At 37.5% G+C, this 18,818-nt stretch overlaps 1 protein-coding gene across 1 annotated transcript in view; it reads left to right on the forward strand.

Annotated features, from left to right (window-relative positions):
• LOC103727801 (sperm-associated antigen 16 protein-like) overlaps nt 1–18,818 on the forward strand; it is a 309,757-nt gene that overhangs the window by 172,199 nt on the left and 118,740 nt on the right. The gene's annotated exons all lie outside the window — the stretch shown is intronic.

An 18,818-nucleotide genomic window follows, 5' to 3' on the forward strand; every position in this document is an offset into this window, starting at 1 on the left:
AAGTCTTAATTATGTTTTTTGTTTATTTTTAGAGTCTGGGTCTCAATACATTGCCCTGGGTAGTCTCAGATTCTTAGGCCCAAGATATCTCCTACCTTGACCCCAACAGTTGCTGGAGCTACAAAACCTCTTGGGATGGTGAACCCCCAACACCATTCAGGCACTTTTTAAATCAAAAGTCACGGTGGAAAATGTAGTAGACGTATACAGAAAGAAATGGTAATTACACATCACTTTGTGTTCTTACTATTTAAATTCTTTAATAGATAATGGACAAGGTCAAATGATATGTTGTGGCATTTGTAAAATGCATTTGTGGAAAATGTGTGGCAATTGGAAAAGAGAGATAGATGGATAGTGTTCAGTATTATACTATACAGAAATAAAATGAATCTCACAATTACATATTTAAAACTAGCCATATCAGTGATCACATTAAATACAGATGGTAAAATTGTAACAATTAAAATATCAAAGAATGTATGAAAATTTATTAAAAACAAAGCCAGCTGTGCTTACAAAAACACAATTTCAATGTGAAGACACAATAGTTAAAAGTAAACACGTAGATACTGTGATGATTTATCTTCATCACTTGACTGGACTCAGAACCACTTGGGAGAACTACCTCAGATGTGCCTGTGAGGGTGTTCCCAGAGAGGTTTAACTGAGGAAGGAAAACCCACCTGAATGTGGAGGAGGGGACACCATCCCCTGGGCTAAGTATCCAAATGGAATAGAAAGGAAGAAAGGAGAAAGTGTGCTGAGCACCTGCATTCATCTCCTTCTGCTTCTGGACTGCGGATACAGTGTGACCAGCTGTCTCACACTCCTGTGGCCACCAGCACAGTTGAAGGGCACTCTTTAACACCCTGATGGACGGCACCCTCAGACTTAACCCTTCCTCCCTTAAGTTGCTTATTGTCAGATATTTTGTCACAACAATAGGGAAAGTAACTAATGCAGATAGGAGGCACCTTACAAATGCTAATCAAAGGGAACCTAGGTTGGCTATGTTTATACAAGCCCTGGTAGATTTCAGAGCAATAACCAGCAGGAGGTCATTTCATTATGAGATTGTTACTATTATTGATTGAAACAAATAGTGATCGATAATTTATTAAAATGACCTAATCTTGTTTCATTTTATATAATAATGAAATTTTAAAAGCAAATGATAGATATGTTTACAGTTATATTTAAAACTGTCAGTCCATCTTGGAAATAATTTATAGAACCATTGATTGTCTGGAACACAGCAAGAACATAGGCAATCTGAACCATCTTAGCCAACTTGACCTAACTGATATTTTAGACTACTTCACCCACTAAGAGCTCAATTCATATTCTTAAAATATTCCTGAAACATTTGCAAAGATATATCATATTTTGAGCCATAAAAAGATATGCCACAGTTTGTCTTACCATAGTTCATATGTTTCAAATCATACAATTATTTCTCTACTAAAATTGAATTAAATTAGAATTCATTCTTCCACCAAATATTTAGAAGACAGAAAAACAACCCATGGATTAAAGATGAAATAAAAAAATTAAAAATGTGCGTGGAGACCTAGTGATTGCTGTTCAAGCATGAGGACCTGCGTTTGGACCCCTAGTACCCCAATAAAAACCAGGCCTGGTAGCATGTATCTGTAACTTCAGTACCTGGAGTGCAGAGACAGACAGATCTTGGCAGTTTGCTAGTCAGTCAGTTTAGGCCACATGGGGAGATCAAAGTTCAGTGAGAGAACCTGTCTCCAAAAGCAAGGTGGAGAGTGATTGAGGAAGATATACAACACTGACCTGCGGCTTCCACAGTGCATGCACAGGTGAATGCACCCACATATATGTCCTCACAAAAGAAAAACGAAGAAAACGGAAGCAATGTATATTGAACTGAACAGCAACAGGGTAAGGATTTAAAGCAACATTGTTATATAACTCAAATTCATTCTTTTATGATTTTAAAATAAAAATTCAGAGCTGAAAAACCCAGTAGAAATTGAGTAGCCTATCATGTCACTATATAATATATAATATATAACTATATAATATCTGAGGCCCAATTAGCTGTCTACCTTAGGATCAAAAGAATAACCAGTAGCAAGGGTAGAAGCAGGTCACATAATATCCACACCCAAACTAGGAGACATCATGCCGTGTACTCAGCTTGATGTATTATGTGTGCTGGCATAATGGATTTCCTAAATAGCCCTAACAAGCCTTTGCCTTGGATTGACAGATTAGTTGAGAAAAGACACAAGGATCACAGCAGGCTTGGATGAAAATTGATAGCAGCCACCATCTAAATCTGATAGTGACTCAGTGTGAGGTCGGAGAGGGTGAGTAATAAACAATTATGTAGGTAAAGACAGATACATCCAAGCAGAAGCATAGATATATATTGCTGTGGTGATTATTAATAGTTATCAACAATTCTAAGACTCACTGGTCTTAGTAAATTGATGGTATGCTGCTTTCCTAACTAGCATTTCTTTGTCTTAGTTGTATCAGTCATTTTATTAAATTATTCCCATAAAATGTGTAAGCCATTTTTGGAAGTGCAACAATTTAAGTTTCTTCTTATTAATTTATGATTTAATATAGGAACATAATAATAGCCACAAAAAATAGCAAATACTCATAGTGGTTAAAGATATGCCTGGCATGCAGTACTTTATATATTTGCTTTCCTTTAAATGTTTTAGGTATTTCTAAGAAATTATATATTTTAACCCTTGTAATTGTCATATAACCCCGTGTTTGGTGTTATCATTAGTCCGAATTTATATATGTAAATTATGGTTGAATACATTAAATTGTAGAGCAAAAAATTTGAAGATTTGAAGATAATACTATAAGTACTTTTTAAAAACTAAGATTAGTTTTAGAACTGTAAAATTAGCCAAAAAAAAAAAAAAAAATCTTATCATTTGAGCCAAAGTGGAAGGACTGCATTCCAAACCAGGCTTTCTGCTGAGATTGGCAGATTTTTAGTGCTCTGTTAGTTTCTGTTTAATGAGCAATTTTCCTTAAGCACACATATAACACTGTGGCACCAAGGATAAAGATTTTAGTCAGTTTCTTTATCAACTGTGATAATTCTGACTCTTCCTACTTGTACCATAGCACTTTGAAATTAGTCTTAAAAAGATACCACTTAAGAAATTAACAATATAAACTTTTAAAAATTACGTTGCATGAAGGGGAGTAAAATCAATAATCTACCCAATAAAGCACAATAGAAGCATTCATTAGGATCTTGCCATGAAAACACTGATTAATAATCAAAGCTCATCCCACTGATTGGAGAGTTCTTCAGTAAGGTGACTTCAAGGCATCGTGTATGGATAGTACCATTCATCCTTAAGCAGGGATTTCACCATTTCATTTCAAAGTGAAGATGCTTTGTTGTGAGTGTCTTCTGAGAGGGATCACTCCTGGAAAAAACAAAAGAAAGATCAGATTATGTTCTGGTTATTAACAAGGGCTCGTTTATGGCACAGTTTTCTTTCTTTTCCTTGTTTACTGCAATAAATTTTATCAGTTCTTCAAAACTCAGCTGGATCACTTCATCCCATTCAGTCTTTTAGTTTGATCTCCTTGTCCTCCAACTATTCACAGCACTGAGGTCTACGCCCCACACCAGACCTCGGTGGTACCTTGTTGGTGCTGTTGGTGATTAATTCCAAGTGTGGAGTATCACCACCCCCAGATGGAGCATTATTCTCAAGTTTCTCCACCTCCACAGCACAGACAACAAGCCACAGGTAAGAGACTCCCAAGAGCGCTGAGTTCCCTTGTGCATATTCATCTGGAGGTGGGCATAGCACTAACTCATGTAAGGAATCAGTAACTGAAGAATACCCCTGTCCCCGGAAATCTTTGTCTAGAAAGTTATATGGAGGAAGAGTCACTTTGATTTACGGGGTAGCTATTGGTAGGTCGCCCATGCCCCACTGGATAACCTTCCACATATGTGCATATGGGCAACACTAAGTGGATTTAGTACGTTACAAAAAGAGACATGAGGTTGCTAGTGAGATGGGAGGTATATATGATAAGGATTGTTAAAGCTGAACAATAGTGTGTATGTGTTGTGTTTTTTCTTTATTCTTTATTCTCTTTATTCTTTTGTCATCAATTTAATTTGCTTCTATATCTTGGTTACTAAGAATAATGTTCATTTGTTTTTGTTTTTTCTAATTTTATGTGTGTGTTTGCCTACGTGCATGTAAGTGCATCATATGCTGCAATGCCCATGGACCAGGAGAAGGAGTCAGATGCCCTAGAATTGGACTTACAGATAGTTGTTGATCACTATGTGAGTGCTGGGAACTGAGCCTGGGCTCTCTTGCAAGAGCTGCTAGTGCTCTTAACCACTGAGCCATCTCTCCAGCTCTGGGAAAATGTTGTAATGAAGATCCAGGACATAAATTTTCTTTTGAATCTATATGAGTAGTGCTGGGCTTGCTGGATTTATAATAGTGCTATTTAAAAATTTTTGAGGACTATCCATAGCTTTTCCCAGAATGGTTGTACATATCATTTCCCACAAGTAGTAAAGAAAGTTTTCTTTTTCCAACATCTTTTTCAGTAATTGTTAATTTGTCTGATAGCTGCATTCTAAGAAGCTTGATAGCTGCTTTTGAGTTGCATTATCTTGATGATCAGTAGTAGTTTCTATTTCTCATTACCTGTTGTCTCTTACAGTTCTTTACCTCTTACCCTATCAGATTATTTTTTTGGTGATTTTGTTTTCTTATTTTTGCTATAGAGTAGTAACAGTCTTGTATATACTTTGAGTGCTAACACCTTACCAGATAGAACTTTGAAAATAGTTCCTTATTCTGTAGATCATGATTTTCCCATTGTTTCTTCTAATGTGGGAAGTTTTCATTTGATGCAATTCCACTTCTGTTTTGACCTGTAGCCTGCACTTTTGGTATCACATCTGAAATAATCCTTGTCCAGACTAATGTTTAAAAGCTTATTGCCCTATATTTTCTATTAGTTTTGTGGCTTTACCTGTTGATGTTTAGGCCTTTAATCCATTTTTATTTCATTATTTATATAATTACACATTATGCTAGGGGAATGAATCCAAATACAGGAAGACAAATACTGAATAATGTTACTTATATATGTGTGGTGGTTTGAATGAAAAATGTCCCCCATAGGCTCCAAGTGTTTGGACATTTTGTCCCCAGATGATGGTGCTGTTTTGGGAGGTTTTAGAAGGTGTGGCTATCCTGGAGGATCACATCATTGGGGGTGGGCTTAGAGAGTTCTTAAGCCTTGCCGGATCTCCAGTTGCTCTCTTGCTTCCTGTGCCTGCATGATGATGTGAGAGCTTAGCTTCTGCTGCCACTACTCCAGCCATCTCCAGCCACTATGCCTCCTGCCATGACAGGCTGTAATTCCCCTGGAGCCATAAGCTCAAATGAACTCTTCCTTCTATAAATTGCTTGGGTCAGTGTTTCTATCACAGCAACAGAAAAGCTGACTAATACAATGTGGAATCTCAAATAGACTCAGGCCAGCCAGATGACTCAGAGAAAAGGACTCACTGAAAGGCCGACAACCTCAGTTCAATCCCTGGAACCGGCATGATAGGAGAGAACCGACTGCTCCAGGTTTTCTTCTGACCTACACAGGTGTGTCCACATACATATCTACATACATACATGCACAAAATAAAAAAAATAGTTAAACTCAGCAGCAGAATAGAAAATGATCGTTTGTAGGGACTAGAAAGAGGGAGAAGGGAGATGGTGATCAAGAGTTACAAGGTTTTGCTCATACAGCATAAGTGGACTGTGGATATGAAATGATTACTGATGTAACATACAGCACAGAGTCTTCAAGGATCTCAAAATGTTTATATAAATGCTCATCTAATTTATTTCTTCAAAATACACATGAATTCTCAAATAATGCCAGAATAGTGGTTTTAAAATGACAATGATAGCTTGTTCTAATGTGCCTTCACCATTTGTGTTAGAATCATTAGAAATGACTAATGTACTCATGAAAATATCAATGTTCTCCAAAATAACCAAATGGTGGATCTTTTCTTCCATGTTCCTTATATTGAATTATAACTGCCTTAACAAAACTATGTGTTCAAAGTGGGAGTGGTGGTGCATGCCTTTAAGCCCAGCATTCAAGAAACAGAGGTAGGCAGATGGCTGTGAGATTGAGGCCAGTCTGGTCTACATAGTGAGTTTCAGGACAGCTGGAGTTACATAGTGAGAACCAGTCTCATAAAACAACAGCCACCACCCCCCCAAAAAAACTGTCTTTCTAATTACTTGGAATTAATGGATTAGCTAATAATTACAACTAAGGGCATGAATCTTGGAGTTAGTAAATATAGTCTTTTGGAAGGATATTTTCCACTGCACGTTCAGTTAGATATAAAATTCCTTAGATCTGAGGATTACACTATTGAAGATACAAACCTTTTCTGTCTTCCTTGGGTACGAAGTGATGCCCACACCTTGCTTTATTTGCTACTACCTTCTGAACCACTTCCTATCAATTATAGTCATTGAAATGCTGACTTTGAATGACAGCTGAACTCCATCCATATAAGTACTACATGTACTTCAAAGTAGAAATAAAACTCTACTCTTCAGATTTCATTTATCTTTTTTTCCAAGAACATATCAGTGATTTCTTTCTGTATCCCGTTATAGGAATGGTATCACAGAATAGAATATAAGCTGACAGTTCACAGATTTATTGTATTTGATACATTCACACTTTAAAGAGTAATGTTCTGCAGTCAAATGAATCCACAGAGATTAAATCTTCTTAAAAGGAATCAGTCCTCTCAGAGTGGGATTTTCTCACCAGTGTGGCTTGATCAAGCCATAATTGGGTGTGGGCTTTCAGAGATTGTAACACTTTTTATTTGTTCATCTATTTGAAGTAGAGTTATTTTATTTTGAGTCTTAATATCTTCAAATATTGATTTTTCTGTCTAATCATTACAATTGAATGCATTCACATTAGTGCATTGCAATGAAAGTATCAACACCAATAGAAAATTACATTTTGGAAATGGTATTTTACTCATGTATTTGAAAAATCAGTGTGTGCCGAAATTAAAAAGTCCAATTTTCATGACTATTAGCTCCAAGTGCTATAATTGAGATGCCAAGCAGACTCATGGATGGCTGGCTTGAGGGTGGGCAGTGAGCACCCATCTGCCTACCTGTCATCTCTCAGTTTTGATTATGTGTAATACCTCAGCCTTGTCAGTAGCAAATCATGAACTTCCTTACAGGGATTCCAGTGAGGGCTGAATGTTTGACTGTATATGTTCCACCCTTGTTTAACCCTGAGCACCTTACTTTATGTTTATGTCTACATTAGATTCCCTCTTCCTCGAAAGAAAGGAGTTTATCAAATAAGACATAATAAATGCTAGTGAACTTAATTGTTTTCCCAAAGATACTTTGATAACCAAAACACAAATCTAGCTAGACTGGACTCCCAATTGTTCAACCAATATTAATGAGTGTTCTAATACACACTTGGGTTTTATCAGCTTACAAAAGAGTGAGTGCTCCAGTTATGGAAGAATAACAGTTGTACCAGGTCTTGTGTAAACACTGACTCTAGTCGTGATCACAATGCTTTTGGCTCCTGGTCTGGTAAAACCAGGTCCTTTGGCCATTTGGTGAGGTTGAAGAGTAAACAAATAGCAGCTGGTTTTAGCTTAAAGAGTTAGGCCTTGAACACAGGAGGTCGTATGCAGGTCTCTATTTCATTCCCATTTTCAGATCAGCAATTCTGCTTTCCTGTTTTCTGACAAATCAGAGAGTCATCATCTAAAAAGCAAAACTGGGCAAAGCATTTACTGACTCATGACTACCTCTGTGTAATAACTCTTGATCACTGCGTGTTCCAATTCATAGTCTGCAATCTCTTTACACTCATACCTGAGCAATGATTTAACAAAATCCCAAATTTACTATAGTCTCAAATGAAACAACTTTTACTACCTCACAGTTTTGCATCTTACCCATCCATTATAAGCAACATAGATAAGCAAAGGATCCTTAAAAGAATTTGACTACCTTCCTCACTGGACACAAGCTATACGCTAAGCTGTTCCTGATTGTAATGCAAGGAATATGAGATCAGATAGGAGACTAATACCTTCCATGTGATAGAACCATTTTCTTATCTACCTTCATTTAATTTACCTTTTTAAATATTCTCTTTTAATTAGTTAATTTCACAATGTGACACTCTCTAGAAAATCATGCTATCTTTGTTTTCTGAACTAAACAGCTTAATTCAAGCTCCTTAGTCTTTATAGCATACTTAGAATCAGATAGATCCTACTTTCAGAGTCACTTATATTTTTTAATTAGAAAGAATGAAATATTAAGTAGTAGCACATGAAAGGGCTTAATACTATGTGCATTTAAAATTGAAAAACTGTAAATTTATAAGCATAAAAATATTTGCATACTCATTCAATGAATTATTCAAAGAAAAACAAAGTATTTTGTGTAGATTTTAGTGTGTGAATTTTTTTCTTTGTTATGAAAACAATCCTGTTTAAGGACATGAGTCACATCTTTTAACAGCTGTGATAAATACCCTACGTGAGAACTGAAAATTATATGTCAGAGTCTCCCAAATTAAATACAAAAGAAAAAGCCTCCCAGGGTGCATTAGTAATTTTTAGAGATGTATTATCTCTAAGTTTATGCACCTTAAGAGCACTTGGTAAATTTACCTGCTGCACTAAGGTGTGCTTTGGTTTCCAGCAGAGATAAAGATAACTCATTATAACCTTTTAATATTTGAACACAAATGGCTATGGAGAAAATAATTTTCATCCTGGGTACAGTCAGTCATATCCCCAAGGTGTAACTGAACCTGACTTCGAGGCTCTGCACACAGCTCTTGATACAGCTGCTTGGTGTAAGACTAGTGCACTGCAAAGCAGATTGATCTTCTAAGTGCTCATTTTGCACAGACAGAAACCTATGTCTTGACCTCCATGCAATCCAACCTGCTGGCATGTGCTGATTTGACCTCTAGAAAGTTGATCATTTACGCTAATCATTTTTATCAACTTATGATTATGGCACCCAAGGCCCTGTGTTATCACTTTGCTTTAACACCGACTATCTTTATAATATAATATTGGTATCTACTTATTTTTCCAAAGTATCATTCAGTTGTTCTAAGAAAAGAACTCTTACACAGTGCAATGTAATTAGTACTATATTTCTGGGCAATATCTATTTCTTGCTCTGTTTGTGATAGATGCTCAGAGTTATTTTTATTGGGGTAGATCCTGCTGACAAAGCCCTCACATTAGGGTTATCACTGTCAAACTGAACTGGAAAATGGAAGCAACTCCTTTTTCAAAAGTGAAAAGACCCACAAACCAAAAATTTGCTTAGTATGAAACAATCATGATCACAGAAAAGAAAACCAATAAAACTACCTAAAAATGTGTTCTTGAGAAATAATCTGATTATAGTAAGCTTTTTGATTTCAAATAAGCAAACTATATTTTATCTTTAACAAGAAAAGAAAGTCAAATCAAACATTTATTGCATCAAATTGAACTTGTGAGCTAAGTAAATTAGCTCCATCATTAGGAAAGTGAAAATCACCGTTAATTTCTCAAGTGGCCCCACACGCATTAACCCTTGTACTAGCTCAAGAGATCTGCCATTCATAAAGTGCTTCTGTGGAGTCAGTAGAACTTCCTATTTAATTTTAAAGCATTTCTCCCCCTAGATCATTTGGTTAGAATTCCAAACTATTCCCAATGATTCAATTGCCTTTTCAGACTATTTTTATAAAGTATGCTTAAGAAAATTTATCCAAAACACCATTTTATATTCAGTACACTTAGAATATAGTCATACCAACCTTAAAACTTGTAGTAAGGATTAATAAAGCAGTGCACTGACTTAACATATAACAGGAATTCCATAAATACTAGATTTTGACATGCAATTCAGATGATTCTCTTTTTCAAATGTTTAAAATTTTCTGAAATAAAGTTGTGTTTCCTGTTGTTTCATGTCACGCCTTCTGACTTCCATGGCAGATTCTCCACATCCATATTTTTCTACAGATTTTTTTTTGCTTTGTTTCCAAAATAACATTCCTGAAATGAACAACCACATATAAATATCACACCCATGATGATTATCATCAAAAACCAATAGTAGCTGTTAATAATTTTTCTTTTGTTTTATATTTTTGAATTTTTGCCTTTTCTACTTTGCTACTGACATGCCTGATAAATTGCTTGCAATGATTTTCGAATACGTTAAATTTATTCAGAACATGCCACTGTGCATTTATAATTATTCAGATTAAATGTCTTTAAATAGTGGCATTACTGATTTATTTACTTGAGGTATTGTTCTCATAACTAGACAAATAATTTGTCTTCATCCTCAACTTTCCTATGATTTAACAACTTTAGGTTACTATTGCATAACAGATCAGAATTTTAAAAACAGCAAATGATTAGTTTCTCTTATTTCACTTGTAGAAGTCAATATGTAGCTTTGATTTTACCTGAACGGACCAATGAAGAGCAGGGGTTTTTTTTTGTTTTTTTTTTTACATATTTACTGTATTTTTCTTCTTAAATTAGTTCCATTTACATAATTATGATTATTGTTGCATCCTGCCAAAAATGCATTGACTAAAATTAGCACTAATACTGAGTTTTACTTATTTATGCAAATTTTTCAAAATTACTTTGAGGAGTCAGAGATTTACATTGGATGTTATTGCTAATCAGTACCTCCACATTCTAAAACATGCATGAAATAATGTCCCATTTAGAATTTTTAGTTTCAATAGTTATCAACAAGAGAGGAAATTATTTAACACCTCTCTTAGTATTACTGAATTTGGAAGGAATATTGACTTTAAGTAAGTGGAGGTGAGAAGACAGTGCATTCCAACAAAATGGAACAGTGCAATAAAATGGAACAGCGCAATGAAGACAGGAACTAGAAGCCATCACCTGACATGGAGGATGCACATGCTGGGATGAGGCAGGATGGGGCCTCATGATGGAAGCTGTTCTAGGGCCACCATGACACTGAGACAAACAAAATATAAGTACCACTAGAGCAAGAATGTGTCCCTAAATAATCCTGATAGGAAGCGAAGAAGATCAGCCTCAGTTGATGGTATAGAAGAACAGAAAGGAGTGGAAAATACAACAAAATTGTAAGGATTTCCTTGGTGGAAACGAATTAACTAGTAGAGGCAGGCAGGGACATCAGGAGCGGAGGGTATGGAGTAACAACAATGTCATCTTGAGTGACCTTTCTTCATGCACAGCAACCCTCCAACACAGCCCTCTGCCAGCTCTTTTCTCCAACTGTTAACAAGAGTTCTGAAAACTAACCCGCTGTTGAATTTATGAATAGCTGCTGTTCCTTGTAGAGACTATTGTCTCCTACTGCTGGCTGTTTTGCCATAACTTCAGTGTAAAATATTTAAATGCTGTGTTACCACTCAAATAGAAGCAAAAGCACAGGGACTTTTATCTTGGAAATGAGGTCATCTAGTACAATTCTGTGGTTCACTTGAGGTAAGCATACTCTCCCCTTTACTTTTTAAACAAAGGTTCCCAATTATTTCTGACCAGCTCTGGTTGCCCAAACTTGGTTTAAAATTGAAACTATGTTTCAAAGTAGAGAAGCCTCTTGCTTCTCATGCAGCTACAGTGAGGAGTACAGTGAAATCTGGAAATACCTTGTTATTCATCCGCACTGTCCTGTTTTGCTCATGGGCTATCCATGACAAAGAAATGACTGCATTGATTTTGCAGTCTTTTGTGCTACCAACTACTTTAGTCTTATTTTACCCTAGCCTCAGTCACCTTGGTGACCATGTTCTCTTCTGAAATTTTTAAAAAGTTTTTCCTTCCAGCTTATGAACCCCAAGTACCTTAATGAGTGACCCTGTAGTGTAGGTTGTAGTAAAACAAAACTGAGTGCTAGAGACATAACAGCAGTAATCCTATTAAGTACAGCCAGTATCAGAGATACCAGGTAAAGCCAATTCAGTGAGATGGAGAAAAAATCCAGTTTATCCATGGATACTGAGCAAACCTCATCACTGCAGACTTAATATGGATCTTTCATTGGGGACAGAGCACCCTGCTTATAATGTTACTTGTCAATGGCAAACCAGTTTTCTTCTCACCTGTTTATTGCTGCTTATCCAAGACTCTTTACCAGTAACAAATGTTATAAATAGTGACTGCTCCAGAATGTAACTATATAGAAATCAATCTCCCCTTTCAATAGGTAGGCCTTGAGATTTGAAGACAAATTTTCATATCGAAATATTTCCTACACTTACTTCAATAATTACAAACCAGATTTTCATTTCTTCATTCATAAATAAGCATGAATTTTTTCAGCTTTTTAATTTAGATATTTTGTCTGTTATTAGTACTATAATATATAAATCTATGTATTCTGACCCTTACCCTTTAACTATTGGCCCTATCTTGCCTCTCATTATGCCCTCCTTATACACACATGCATACATGTGCTACAATCTAGCACTTCACCAAATGGTCAGGAAGCCAGATTATGTCTAACCCTAGACATACAGCACTGTGATCAAGATTGGTTTATAACAAAGCTCTAATTGTTATTGGTAAGAAAACTTTATGTCATAAATATAAAGTGTGCTGGATAGCTTCAGTGTTAACTTGACACACCTGGGTTGAGGGAATCTCAGTTGGGGAACTGCCTCCATTGAGCTGGCTTGTGGCCATGTCTGTGGGGTATCTTCTTGATTGTTGTATGATGTGGGAGGGCCCAGCCCACTGTGGGTGGTGCCACCCCTGGGCAGGTGGGCCTGTGTTGCATACGAAAGCAGGCTGAGCAGGGGCCAGGGGAGCAAGCCAGTAAGCAGCATTCCTCCATGGCCTATACTCCTGGGCTCCCTGATGAAATCTGACCCAGGAGATATAAGATAAAATAAACTCTTTCCTCCCCCTAGTTTGTAGTGGTCAGAGTGTTTTGTTACAGCAATAGAGAAACAAACTAGGATATAAGGTGATAATGTGACATGGAAAATGAGGATTCTCCTCGTCTCCAAAACTCCAGGTTGTAATAGCTCCTGGTAAGTCCTGGTTATAAAAGTCATATGTACGCTAGGGCTTGTAAAACTAGAGCCAGAAATCCATTAGAGATAATCAGATATAGAATACTGATTTAGTTGTTCAGAACATTACATGAGGGAGAGTTCAATTTGCTGACTAAGGTCACACAAAGACCTTATCAAGCCAAGGCCAAGAATCCTAGTCTTTTGACTTCTAGCCTAATGTTCTTTCCTGTCACAAAGTTTATTGTATTGCCACAAAGCTCAAGTTATTAACAGTAACAAAAACAATTTAAGGATATGCTCTCTTATTAAAAATAAACCTAAATTACAATATCGAACATATGACTGAAACACAGATCTCCCAAGTGGAGTGAGTACAAGTCTCGAATCAGTCCCCTTTTTAAGAGATGTCTGCTCATGGCTTAAGATGCTTGGGAGTCTCAAACCGGTGTTACTCTGTTTCTAAAAAAACTTGAAGAATATAGACTATGCCTGTGGATCCTTCTAAAAGTGATCTAAGCAGCAGGAGGTTGTTAATTCATACACACACAAAATGTGTGCCAGGGACAGGAAGGCCTAGTTGTCCTCTAGGGTTCTGTGAGGAGTCACAGCTCTGACATCCGGATTGCACTGTTTTCAGACATCACTCACAGGCACAGATTGGAGAAAACTGGCTAGTCCCTGCCTCTGTTTCTTTATGGCACAAGGAAGAAATTTTCTTCAGTCATCCTCTCTAGTGGATTATAGCACATTAGTCAGAATTATATCACATGTCCTCACAGAAACCAACCACTGTCAAGAAAAATGAAAATTCCTACAACTGGTCAGACACATCAGCATTCAGTTCCCCTGAAGCACAAAGCCTCCAAGTATCGGGTCAAAATCAGAGTTCAATCGGCGAAAAGAAACTAGGAAGCATTTAGGAAAGGATAGTAGGTTACTCGTATAATTAGAGCATAGATCTTAACTATTTGACACTTTAAAAAACCGATATTTAGAATGCAAGACACCAGAACTCAGGATTCATCAGCATCTGACATGTTGCTCATGCTTGCCGAGAACACGGAAGCATCTGCTGTATTCAATAGCATGGCACCTGGGAAAATGTGTTTCTATGCAAGTATGATTGATACAGCACAGTTGGAGGAATCATTATTCTGCTCACAGAAGCGGGAATCCTAGCCAATGTTAAAGAGCCAGACTTTTAACTCAAGCAGCAATGTGAGATTTGATTCACTCACTCCCTTCCCCTTCCCTGACATCCTCCAGCTGTACATGAAAAGGAAGGCAGACAACCGTACTTCACAGTTCCTCAGAGTCTCACCAGGTCACATGTCGAGGGTGGTGATTTCAATTCTACAAATGAGGTAAACAGAGGCAAAAGCAGACGCTGTGTCTTCAAAACACATTGAGGAGATTAACTTGGCTCTAGCTGACTTCCTGACACGTGTTGCCCAAACTGAACTTTTTCGATTTTGTTTCTAACGAAGTCTGCTTTTTGCATTCCTTCTTCTAAAGCCCCTGCATTGTGCTGCACAAACCTTTTTGATGGACATATTACCTTCATATCCTCCTGAATCAAGGCTTCTTTTGAGAGCGTGTCCAGGGTAATCAGTCCTTTCACTCGAGTAACACTTCAATGAAGTGGAGGAAGAATATGAAAAGACAGAGTTGGGCTTAGATTCTGAAGAGTTTCTGAACATTAGGCTGTGTTATTTTGATTCTGCATTTGTGAACTGGGAAAACCAGAGGAGATGCTTACAGAGCAGTGAAAGGGAGTCGGGGTGTGGTGCAGAATATGTGAGACAGAAGAGTGGAAGGGAGACGGGCCTGCCAGGGGCCAGTAAAATACACAGAATAAAGCCCAAACCAAGAAGATTACTGTAGCAGAATTGTTACAAAAAATGCCGGCAGGAATGAGCAGAGGGCTGTACGCAGCATGGCCGAGCAGCTGGAAGCAGAAGTGACTGACTGTGATAGACGACGAGAATTTTACGGAATGAGTTTCAGAATCCGTTGTTAAGCAGGAATCTCCAACTACACCTAGGGCCCTCTCTTCAAAGCCACACATCTCAGTGCATCTTTTCAGTGCCTTCTCCAGGGCCAGAAAATCATACACAGGATGGAAGCCCGCATGGTGTTCTGCATGTTTGATTTGGCCAATACCTGACATTGTTTTTAAGACCTTGGAGTGAACCAGCTCCTACCACACTTTCCAGGCTCCTGTCTCACCTCATTCCACTGTCCTGAGCCTAAATCCCTCTGACAACCCACAGTGATTCTTCAGGTTCTTCCTCACCTGCTCTTTCCTTAGGTCTCCACTTGTCTATAGGCAACATGAACTGATATTTTTTTCTACTGCTAGATTTACCTGTCTACCCCTGCTCATTCTTAGGACTTAAGTAGTTACTTCTTTCTGGAACTTTCTTGAGCTAGCCAGTTCCTCATGGCTGTGAAGAAATACCTGAGATTGTGAAGAGGAAAGATCCACTTTGGCTCATGATTTCAGTGACTCCTGTAAATAATTGCTTGACTCCATTGCTTTTGTGTCTGTGGCAAAGAATAGCATGCTAGGGGGCATTCTGTGGAGTAAATAGCTTGCCTCGTGGCTTCCAGGAACAAAATAGAGAAAAGGACTGGGGTCTCAATATGCTTCCCTAGAGTAAACCCCCAATGACCTAACTTCCTTTGACTAGGACCCTCCTGGACAGGTTCCTCCACCTCTCAGTAGTACCACAGACTACTAACCAAACCTTTGACTCGTGGGCCTTTGAGATGCATTCAGATGCAATCCTTTCATTGCCACGTGTGTTAGGAAATTCCACACTGCTCCTGTGCCACATTAGCTTTCGCACAACATGCCTCACACAAGCTAATTGCCCTTGTCTGTCTACATTTCTTTCTTGTTCACCATGCTATAACCAGCTCCTAGTATATAGCCTGCTCAATAAACATTGCTAAATTAATACGTGTATTGATAAAGAATAATAATTTAAAGTGTATTGCTTGGCAGCCTTATAAATATTTACACAGAAGTCATCTCTGAAAATCGTATAAGCCCACTGATGTGTTCTTAATATACTATCTGTTCATTTTAATACAATGACAGCAAGCAGTCTTTTATCTCCTTTGCGTTCTTGGCTTTGCTGGCAAAAGAAAATATATTCCTTACCGGGAGAAAGGGACCAATAACATAATGGTTATCAGGGGAAAAAAAATAGAGTACCTCAATCTCCAAAAGGCTTGTATGATGTGAACATGAGACGAGCTTCAGCCTGGGGTTCATGAAGCAATGGCTGAAGATGGTAGGAGCCCAATAAAAAGGAGAGGTTTGTGAAATTCAGGAGTACATTTGACTTTCTATGAGTGAATATGCATTTTGACCCCCGTTTACTAGGCTCTGACCACATTCACTTATCGCTCAAATTGCTTTCATTTACCTAAAGTCACTACATAGTAAAAAAAATATGAATGGCATGAATCGTAATATGTATCTTAATCATTATACAATGCTGATTTTTTTATGTACAAAGCACTAACATAGATTCCAATAATAAATTATCGGGGGCATAATTTCCATTGTTTATGACTCTAATTAGCAATTGAACTAGAATATCATTAGAAATAAAATAAATATTTTAAAGGCACTCTCTTTATACTTGTGTAAGTAATTTTTTATTAATGAGAAAAGTTAAAAATGGTTTATATTCATTAACAGGTAAATAGACAAGTGGCCCCATTTATCATCCAAGTTAAACTTATATTTTCTTCAGATAACCTGAGGCACCCCTAACCTAAATTAGCTGCTTTTGTCTGTGTTTCTACAATATTTTGTGCATATATTTTTATTAGTAATAGTAGTATTTTTGCCTTCCTACTTTACTGATAGCTATTAAGTACTACCTATACTTTTAAATGTGATACATTTTTCTCCTATTTTGTTGTCTAAAAACATCGAAAGAACTGATAGCCGTGACTATTGAAGAAACTGATTAGCTGACCTTTAGGAACAAACAAATGCCTTGATTATCTAGAATAAAGAAGACATAGCTTCAAGGTACATGAAATCAAAGAAAACTATATTTCTCAGTGATAAGTTGTATTTTATTATGATGTTCTATGTGATGTTTTAAATTTTTAAAACTTGGTTTTGTTCTCAGCCCTACAATAAGTGAATGAATGACTTATTGAATATTTCAAATATAATTAAACCTTCTCAGTCATCTACCACCAGAAATTTACTATCAGTTATATATATGCTAAAAATACTCATTAAGAATTACTTTTCTAAGGAAAAAGATGGGTTGCTCTAAGCCAGCCCCCCCCCCCCCGGACCTTACAATCAGCTTAAGAGCCACCACCAGAACACTTCATGATGACAAGCAGTGACCTCTGTGGGGTCAAGCCCAGGGCCCTACTTTTGTTTTAAACTTAAACATAGAGGATCTGTACTGATATAACTGATGTAATAATTCAGCTTTTCCCTGATAACCCAAAATCTGTGGGGCCTTCTTTGGGGTACTCAAATACAAAGTTCTTTTAAAAAATATTAGTTCTTTGAGAATTTCATATAGTATGTTTGATCATATTCATCCCACCTCCCCAGCTCCCCCCAAATCCATATCCTCCCCATCACCATTGTGTCCTCCTTTGAGAAAAACACTGAGTTCAATTTGTGCTGCTCATATACTCTTAGGCCTATGGCCATCCATTTGAGCATGGTTGACTTACCAGGAACCAGACTCTTAAAGAGATCTGACTTTTCCTCTCCCAGCAGCATTAAATTGACAATAGCTCTTCAGCTAGGGGTGTGATATCTTGGGGTGGGACATCTTCGGATGGGTTATCTTGTTCTTCACCCCTCTCTATACTGAGGGTTGTCTGACTTGAACCCAAGCAGATTTTGTGCATGCTATCACAACTGCTGTGAGTTCAAATGTGTACCCACCCCGTTATGTCCAGAAAACACTGTTTCCTTGTAGTCATCCATCACCTCTAGCTGTTTCAGTTTTTTCCTGCTCACTTCCAAAATGATCCCTGAGCCTTAGGAGGGAATGGAGTTATATAGGCATCCCATTTATGGCTGAGCATTCCACAGTCTCTTATTCTTTCTGTCTTGACCAACTGTGGCTCTTTGTGCTAATACTCATCTTCTAAAAGAAGATTCTCTGATGAAGATTGAGAAAAGCACTAATACAACATTAAGCATTAGTAGTTAGTTTAATACTATTCTCCTTTAACAGAATATTCATAGTAGGTTCACCCTGATTGCCTGTGACCTGTCTAGCCACAGGTTCTTGGCCCCAGTAGTATTATCAGCTATGGGTTTCATCTTATGTCAGGCCTGAAATCCATCAGAAGTCGGTTCCTTACTCCCATGGCGTTTGTAACACTATTGTTCCAGTGGGCGTGTCTCACCAGGCTTTCTGCTATTGCAGCTCCCATGGTTCCCAGGGGCAATACTGATGATTGCTCTCCTCTGGTGGCATTCATAGCACCTTCCAACACTATGAACGCTTGCTCATAGGGATGCATCTTCCAGGTCAGTACCAGCTTGATATCTCTATGTTGTGTGTCTCAAGTATGTACTTCACAGTAGAGTCTGATGTTCTGGAGGGTAACCAAGAGCATTTGTAATAGCTTATGATGTTTGAGGATCTGTGAGTCCAAAAGAA

This window comes from Nannospalax galili, unplaced genomic scaffold (assembly GCF_000622305.1).
Source record: "Nannospalax galili isolate Female #2095 unplaced genomic scaffold, S.galili_v1.0 scaffold127, whole genome shotgun sequence".
NCBI lineage: Eukaryota > Metazoa > Chordata > Mammalia > Rodentia > Spalacidae > Nannospalax > Nannospalax galili.